The sequence below is a fragment of the Mustela nigripes genome, chromosome 2 (assembly GCF_022355385.1).
Source record: "Mustela nigripes isolate SB6536 chromosome 2, MUSNIG.SB6536, whole genome shotgun sequence".
Taxonomy (NCBI): Eukaryota; Metazoa; Chordata; class Mammalia; order Carnivora; family Mustelidae; genus Mustela; species Mustela nigripes.
In genome coordinates, this window is record NC_081558.1 from 144,441,322 (window position 1) to 144,449,435 (window position 8,114).

The window sequence follows — 8,114 nt, forward strand, 5'->3', positions numbered from 1 at the left end:
GGCCTGACCACACACAGGTGGCCAATGAGATTGTAACACACACAGGAAACTCCACAGTGATGCTAGGCGACCAACTGAATTACAATTTACCCTAGTAGACATTTGAACCAGCCTATCACACCTTGGTTAGGATTGATGCCAAAAGGCTCCCAAAGGGCGGGAGCCCATACTCCTTGGTAGCTAGGGAACAGTATGAGCCCCCACTGATTGAATACCTCCACCGTCTGACCCACCCTGGTACTTGGACTTTGTTACCTGGGACTGGTTTCTGAGACTTGTTTTGTTAAGTAAGTTCCCCTAGGGGGTAGGCAAAGTCAATTTAAGTTTTACAACAAAATGGCAGTTCAACAGCGGTGGGGCCCCTCTGGCTGAATAAGCCCTTACATTCCCCACTTTTCTTTGGAGATTAGTCAAATCTTTGACTTTTCAGCCAGTTCTATGTCCCTTTTTAAACAGCTGCCAGACTGTTTTAATAATTCCAGAGTGATTTACCCAGAAACAGCATTTCTCTCCTAGGGCTACGCAGAGCCCCCTCTTTTCTAGAAATAATATATCAAGTCCTTATTGTCTATATTTCCCACCTATATTTCAACAATAGAAGCAACAATGAACTCAATGAACTCATTGTTTCCAAGTCTTAGCTTTAGTCCATGATCAGCAGGGTCCATCGGCAGCGGCATCCACCTCTGGGGGTGTCCTCATCCTTGGCTCGTTTGATATGACCCGCATGAATCCAGGTCCCAATGCCTTCTACTTTCACCCCCATGGGGGTGGTCAGGATGACAACAAAGGGTCCCTTCCAGTGAGGCTCCAAGCCTCCCACTTGTCAGCGGTGCATCCAACCCAAGTCCCTGGGTTGACAAGGATGTGGCTCCTTCCAAGACAGACTGTAATGCCTGCAGTGACTGGAGTACAGACTGATCAGTCATTTCTGCTAGGGCAACCTCTTATAGCCGAGGGCAGAGCAGGGGGTGTCTCCCGAACACTATTTCAAATGGGGTCACCTTGTTTAAACAGGGTGTACATCGTGCCCTGAGGAGGACGAAAGGAAGGAGATCCACCCATCTACCACCAGCCTCCAGAATTAGCTCTGCCAAGGTCTCTTTGAGAGTCCAGTTCGTTCTCTCTCCTTGCCCAGAACTCTGGGGCCTATAGACACAATGCAGTTTCCAATTAGTGCCCATGGCCTTGGCCAATGCCTGTGAGACTGAACTCACAAATGCAGGGCCGTTGTCTGACCCAGTCATGAGAGGTAACCCAAACGTCTAGTAGCTTTTTAGCTACCACTCCTGCCATCTCATGTTTGGCAGAAAAAGCCTTTACCCAGCCTACCATCCATATAGATGTTGGCAGTCTTACCCTTGGCCATCTGTAATTTCTTGGTGAGTGCAATCAGCTCCACTTTTTGCCCCGAAGTTCCATGTGGCAGGGCTGTTGTCCAGAGTCCCTGCTCAGGAGAAACCACCGCAACCCCCACATACCTCTTTCCATTGACCATGTAGCTACTCCCATCTGTGAACAGAGTCATCTCTGCCCCTTGGAGGGGAGTGTCTCTGAGATCCAGCCTTATTCCTGTGACTGGGTTAGGACCTTCCTGCAGTTGCGTGGGTGCTTGGCCAGTTCCTCTGGCAGCAATGTGGCTGGATTTAGCACCACCTGAGGCTGGAATGTCACTTTTGGTTCACTGAGGAGGAGGGCCTGATATCCTGCCACTCAGGCATTTGTTATCCACCGGTCTGGTGGAGCCCAGAGAAGGTGCTCAAGAGTATGGGTGGTGGTCAAGATGAGATTTTACCCAGAGTCAATTTACTTGCATCCTTGACCAAGAGGGCTATGGCAGCAATTATGCGGAGGCAAGGGGGAAACCCAGCTGCTATTGGATCTAGTGATGCCCCGCGAGACTCAGGGTGCAACCCACTCAGACTCTGTAGCCAAAGTGGTGGAGCCATACAGACACATTCACACAGTCAGGCACTCTTCAGATTCAAACGGTTTGGACACCCTCCCCTTTGGGTATCCCTGGCTAATGGGAGGTGGTCAGTCTCCCCTTCTATTCTTTACGAATGGGTCTAGCTCAGACAGTGGCCCTGGGGCTGTTAAACAGAATTCAGTTAAGCACAAAAGATGTTTACCAACAGATTTCAAAAGCACAAACCTAGTTCCAGCAACCGACCAATGCTCTAGCATTTTATCCCATTTAGTTTAAAGTTTCAGGTTAGAAAAGACTTTGAAAGCTACTTTAACAATTACCCATTAAAACTTTGAGTCAGACAATTAACCATCAGTTTTAGTCATCTCTTTGCTAACAGATTTTAACCCAACAGATTTTAACACAGATTTTAACAAATAACACGAGCTTATTTGACTTTAAGAAAAAACTCTGAAGTTTCACATTTCTACTGTTAACTCAAAAGACATGTTTATCCTAATTAACCCAACAAACTTAACTTAGTTCAAATACTGATTTATGTTCCACCTGGGCCCTCTCCATTTCGAATGTTTACCTGAAGCCCAGGGAAGATCCAGAGCAGGGGGTGTTAGGTCCAGGGGGCGCTCTTCTTGTTTCTCGACAGTGAAGAACAGAACAAAGTGCCATCAGAAGGCAGAGAAAGGGTTCCCAGTTCTAGAGCTCATAAGCTCCAAGAGAAGAGCAGACGCCATGCTTTCCCGCCAGCAAGGGGGAGGGGCTAGGCAGTCTCTGTCGGGGAAGAGAGGGCAAGGAATGTCCCTGAAACAGTTTGTTTTGGCAGCTGCTAGGGAATATTCCTTAAAGTCTCTGTCTTGAGTTAAACTAACCCCAGCTGGCTCCAGTTATAGCCCTTAACACACGAAATGAGTGAGAGAGAAGCCCCACATCTATTAGGAGGAACAGAGAGACGAAAGTCAGAGTCCCCTTACTCTGCTTGCCCCATTCCTTCAAACACAACAAACACCACAACAGACAACAAAAAGACAAGACAGACAACTGCAAACCAAGGGGCCCTTACCCAGAGCCAACCATGAGTGGGGGTTTTTCCATCCCCTACAGGGGTTACCCGGCCCCCTACAGATGCTCACCAGAATGAACCACACAACAGAACCAGACCCAGTGGCCCTCACCCAGAGGCTGCAGCTGGTGGGGGTTTTCCGGTGTCCTACAGACACTCGCTGGGACAAGCCACGGCTGCTCCCTGAGATAAACCACAGACCAGAATCAGACCCAGTGGCTCTCACCTGCTGGTGGGGGTTACCCGGCCCCCTACAGACCCAGATGACTGCCTAGGGGGTACTCGGACCCCTAGACGATCTACCAGAAGAGTGATGGAGCATCCCCACATCCACTCCGGCCCTGGGGAGCATGACTGCATCCAGCTTCTCCCCTGTGAGCTCTACCTGGAGCTCCGCAACCAGACAGACAGATTCAGACCCAGAAATTTTGATGCTGGCTCAGTTCTTGTCGTTTAATCCCAGACGAGCCCCCAATGTTGGGTCACCCCAAAATTGGGTACCCCAATAGTGGGTCTGTGATTAAAGGAGAGAGACTGATACAAAGCGAAGGTCAAGCAAAGCTTTATTTCATGCCAAGCATCAGGAATTAGACCGACCGCCAAACAGACTGGTTGGGGCCGCCCTTTATAGAGAGGACAACCCCTCCCTGCTTTCCAGATTAACTTTTATAGAGCAAAGGCCATTTGGTTTGGCCTGACCACACACAGGTGGCCAATGAGATTGTAACACACACAGGAAACTCCACAGTGATGCTAGGCGACCAACTGAATTACAATTTACCCTAGTAGACATTTGAACCAGCCTATCACACCTTGGTTAGGATTGATGCCAAAAGGCTCCCAAAGGGCGGGAGCCCATACTCCTTGGTAGCTAGGGAACAGTATGAGCCCCCACTGATTGAATACCTCCACCGTCTGACCCACCCTGGTACTTGGACTTTGTTACCTGGGACTGGTTTCCCAGACCTGTTTTTAAGTAAGTTCCCCTAGGGGGGGGGTAGGCAAAGTCAATTTAAGTTTTACAACAAAATGGCAGTTCAAACGGGGTGGGGCCATTCTGGCTGAATAGGCCCTCACCTACTAATTTGTATAATCTTATTTACATATCATATATACATACATATGTATATCTCAGAAAACGGTGTTTGGCACATGGTTGTGATTTATAAGTCTATAACGTAGTGGTTTAAAGATGTACTCTGGTGTCAGAATGCTCAGATTCAGATCTGGACTCTGCCTTATTAGCTGTACGATCCAGGTCAAGTTACTTACAGTGTCTGTGCCTCAGTTCCTGAATTTGTAAGAGGAATAATAATAGAGTTGTGGGGCATTTGGGTGTCTCTGTCGGTTATGCAGCTGACTTGATTTTGGCTCAGGTCATGATCTCAAGGTCATGAGATCAGCTACCCACACCACACTGACCCAGGTCAAGCCCAACATCTGGCTCCATGGAGGAGTGATTGTGGAGCCTCCTTAAGAGTCCCCCTCTCCTTCTTCCTCTGTCCCCGCTCCCCTTCTTAAAAAAAAATATTTAGGAGTTCAAGATGGCAGAGAAGTAGCAGGCTGAAATGACATCAGGTAGCAGATCAGCTAGATAGCTTATCAAACCATTCTGAACACCTACAAATCCAATAGGAGATCAAAGAGAAGAGCAGCAATTCTAGAAGAAGAAAATCGACCACTTTCTGAAAGGTAGGACTGGCAGAGAAGCAAATCCAAAGCGACAGGAAGATAGACTGTGGGGGGAGGGGCTGGCTCCCGGCAAGCTGTGGAGCAACAGAGCACAAAATCAGAACTTTTAAAAGTCTGCATGGAGGACATTAGGAGAAAGAAAGGAAAAGGGAAAGGGGAGAATCGGAGGGGGATATGAACCATGTGAGACTGTGGACTCTGAAAAACAAACTGAGGGTTTGGGAGGGGATGGGATTGAGGGGATGGGTGCTCCTGATGATGGATATTAAGGAGAGCATGTATTGCATGGAGCACTGGGTATTATATGTGAATGGTGAATCATAGAACACTACATAAAAAACTAATGATGTATTGTATGGTGACTAACATAACCCAATTAAAGAGAAAAAGAAAAAAAAAAGTCTGCTTCACTGAGGGACATCATTCCAGAGGCTAAGCAGGGGTGAAGCCTAAGCGGGGACAGCATGGCCTCAGGTCCTGCGGGGTCACAGAAGGATGGGGGGGGTGTCTGAGTGTCATGGAGCTCACAGGTATTAGAGCGGGGAAGCCAGCTACAGAGATGGAACCTAGGAGTGAGCTCTCAACTTGGGGTTACCTTATTGTGATCCATGGCACAGGTCACTGCTCTGTGAGTAGGGTCCCCACAAGATCCAGGGAGACTCCCCTGGAAGAGCTCAGGGATCTGCAGGGTTTGGAGACTCCAGGTGGTACTGTGTGCCAGAGACAGAGACACTTGGTCACAGGCTGGGTGAGTTCAGAGCACAGCTGGAGGCCAGGGAGACAGGAGTGATTGAGCGCTTTTCTCTGAGGGCGCACTGAGGAGTGGGGCCTCAAGCTCTCAGCTCCTCTGGCCAGAGATTGGGAGGCCGCCATGTTCATCCCGTCCTCTAGAACCCTACGGAAAGTGTTCAGGGAACAAGAGCTCCCAAAAGCAAACCCAAATGATTACTTAGCCTGGCCATTGGTTAGGGTGGTGCAATTCTGCCTCTGGCAAAGACACTTGAGAATCACAACAACAGTCCCCTCCCCCAGAAGATCAACAAGAAATCCAGCCAAGACGAAGTTCACTTAACCAAGAACAGCGGAATTCCAGAGGAGGAGAAAGCAAAGAATGGAATTCATGGCTTTCTCCCCATGATTCTCCTCATGCAAAGTTAATTAATTTATTTTATTTTATTTTTTTCTTCTGCTAAATTTTTTTAGACTTTTACCCTTTCCTATTTTAATGTTTTTTTAACTAGTTTATCTTAACAATACCTTTCAAAAAAATCTTTTTGGAACCTTCATTATTACAGTCACATTTTATCCTTCATTGTATCTAACTTTATTTTTTGTATACACATAGGGTTTTTTCTTCTAAAAACATTTGGGATGTTTTTAGAACAACTTCTTCTAATAGATCAAAATATACCCTAAACCTACCACAGGGCTTTGTTCTAGTCTCCAGCCTGAGCAAATTTTCTCTACTTTCTTTTTCTTTATCCTCCCAACCAACTTATCAACTCCTTTTTTAGAAATTAAAATTTTTTTTATCTTTATACTCATATTCCATCACTTCATCATGTTTTAGATATGTCTTTAGATATGTTTTTCATTCTTTAAAATTTTGGGAGGTAGTTTCTTCTTAGAGACCAAAATACTCCCAAAATTAAGTGGGTAACCCTGTTCTAGTCACCAGTCTAATATATATATTTTTTCTTGTTTATATTTTTTCTCTTTTTAATTTTTTTTCTGAACTTTTTTTTTACTCCCTTTCTTCCCCCCATGATTTGGGGTCTCCTATGATTTGGTTAAAGCACATTTTACTGAGGTCTTTGCCACCCTTTTAATATTTTATTCACTCCTTCATATATTCTTATCTGGATAAAATGACAAGGCGGAAAAACTCACCGAAAAAAAAAAAAAAGAACAAGAGGCAGTACCAAAGGCCAGGGACCTAATCGATATGAACATTGGTAATATGTCAGATCTAGAGTTCAGAATGACAATTCTCAAGGTGCTAGCAGGGCTCAAAAAAGGCATGGAAGATATTAGAGAAACCCTGTCCAGAGAAATAAAAGCCCTTTCTGAAGAAATAAAAGAACTAAAATCTAACCAAGTTGAAATAAAAAAAGCTATTAATGAGGTACAATTTAAAAAATGGTGGCCCTTATTGCTAGGATAAATGAGGCAGAAGAGAGAATTAGTGATATAGAAGACCAAATGACAGAGAATAAAGAAGCTGAGCAAAAGAGAGACAAACAACTGCTGGACCATGAGGGGAGAATTTGAGAGATAAGTGATACCATAAGATGAAATAACATTAGAATAATTGGGATTCCAGAAGAAGAAGAAAGAGAGAGGGGAACAGAAGGTATATCAGAGAGAATTATTGTAGAGAATTTCCCTAATATGGCAAAGGGAACAAGCATCAAAATCCAGGAGGCACAGAGAATCCCCCTTGAAATCAGTAAGAATAAGTCCACACCCCGTCATCTAATAGTAAAATTTACAAGTCTTAGCGACAAAGAGAAAATCCTGAAAGCAGCGGGGACACGAAGTCTGAAACATACAATAGTAAAAATATTAGATTGGCCACAGACTTATCCATAGAGACCTGACAGGCCAGAAAGAACTGGCATGATATATTCAGAGTACTAAACGAGAAAAACATGCAGCCAAGAATACCATATCCAGCTAGGCTATCATTGAAAATAGAAGGAGAGATAAAAAGCTTCCAGGACAAACAAAAACTAAAAGAATTTGTAAACACCAAGCCAGCTCTACAGGAAATATTGAAAGTGGTCCTCTAAGCAAAGAGAGAGCCTAAAAGTAGTATATCAGAAAGGTACAGAGACAATATATAGTTACAGTCACGTTATAGGCAATACAATGGCACTAAATTCATATCTCTCAATAGTTACCCTGAATGTAAATGGGCTAAATGCCCCAATCAAAAGACACAGTGTATCAGAATGGATAAAAAAACAAAATCCATCAATATACTGTCTACAAGAAACACATTTTCGACCAAAAGACACCTCCAGATTTAAAGTGAGGGGGTGGAAAACAATTTACCATGCTAATGGACATCAAAAGAAAAGTGGGATGGCAATCCTTATATCATATCAATTAGATTTTAAGACAAAGACTATAGTAAGAGATGAGGAAGGACACTATATCATACTCAAAGGGTCTGTCCAACAAGAAGATCTAACAATTTTAAATATCTATGCCCCTAAAATGGGAACAGCCAACTACATTAACCAATGAATAACAAAATCAAAGAAACACATCGACAATAATACAATAATAGTAGGGGACTTTAACACTCCCCTCCCTGAAATGGACCAATCATTCAAGCAAAAGATCAACAAGGAAATAAAGGCCTTGAATGACACACTGGACCAGATGGACATCACAGATATATTCAGAACCTTCCATCCCAAAGCAACA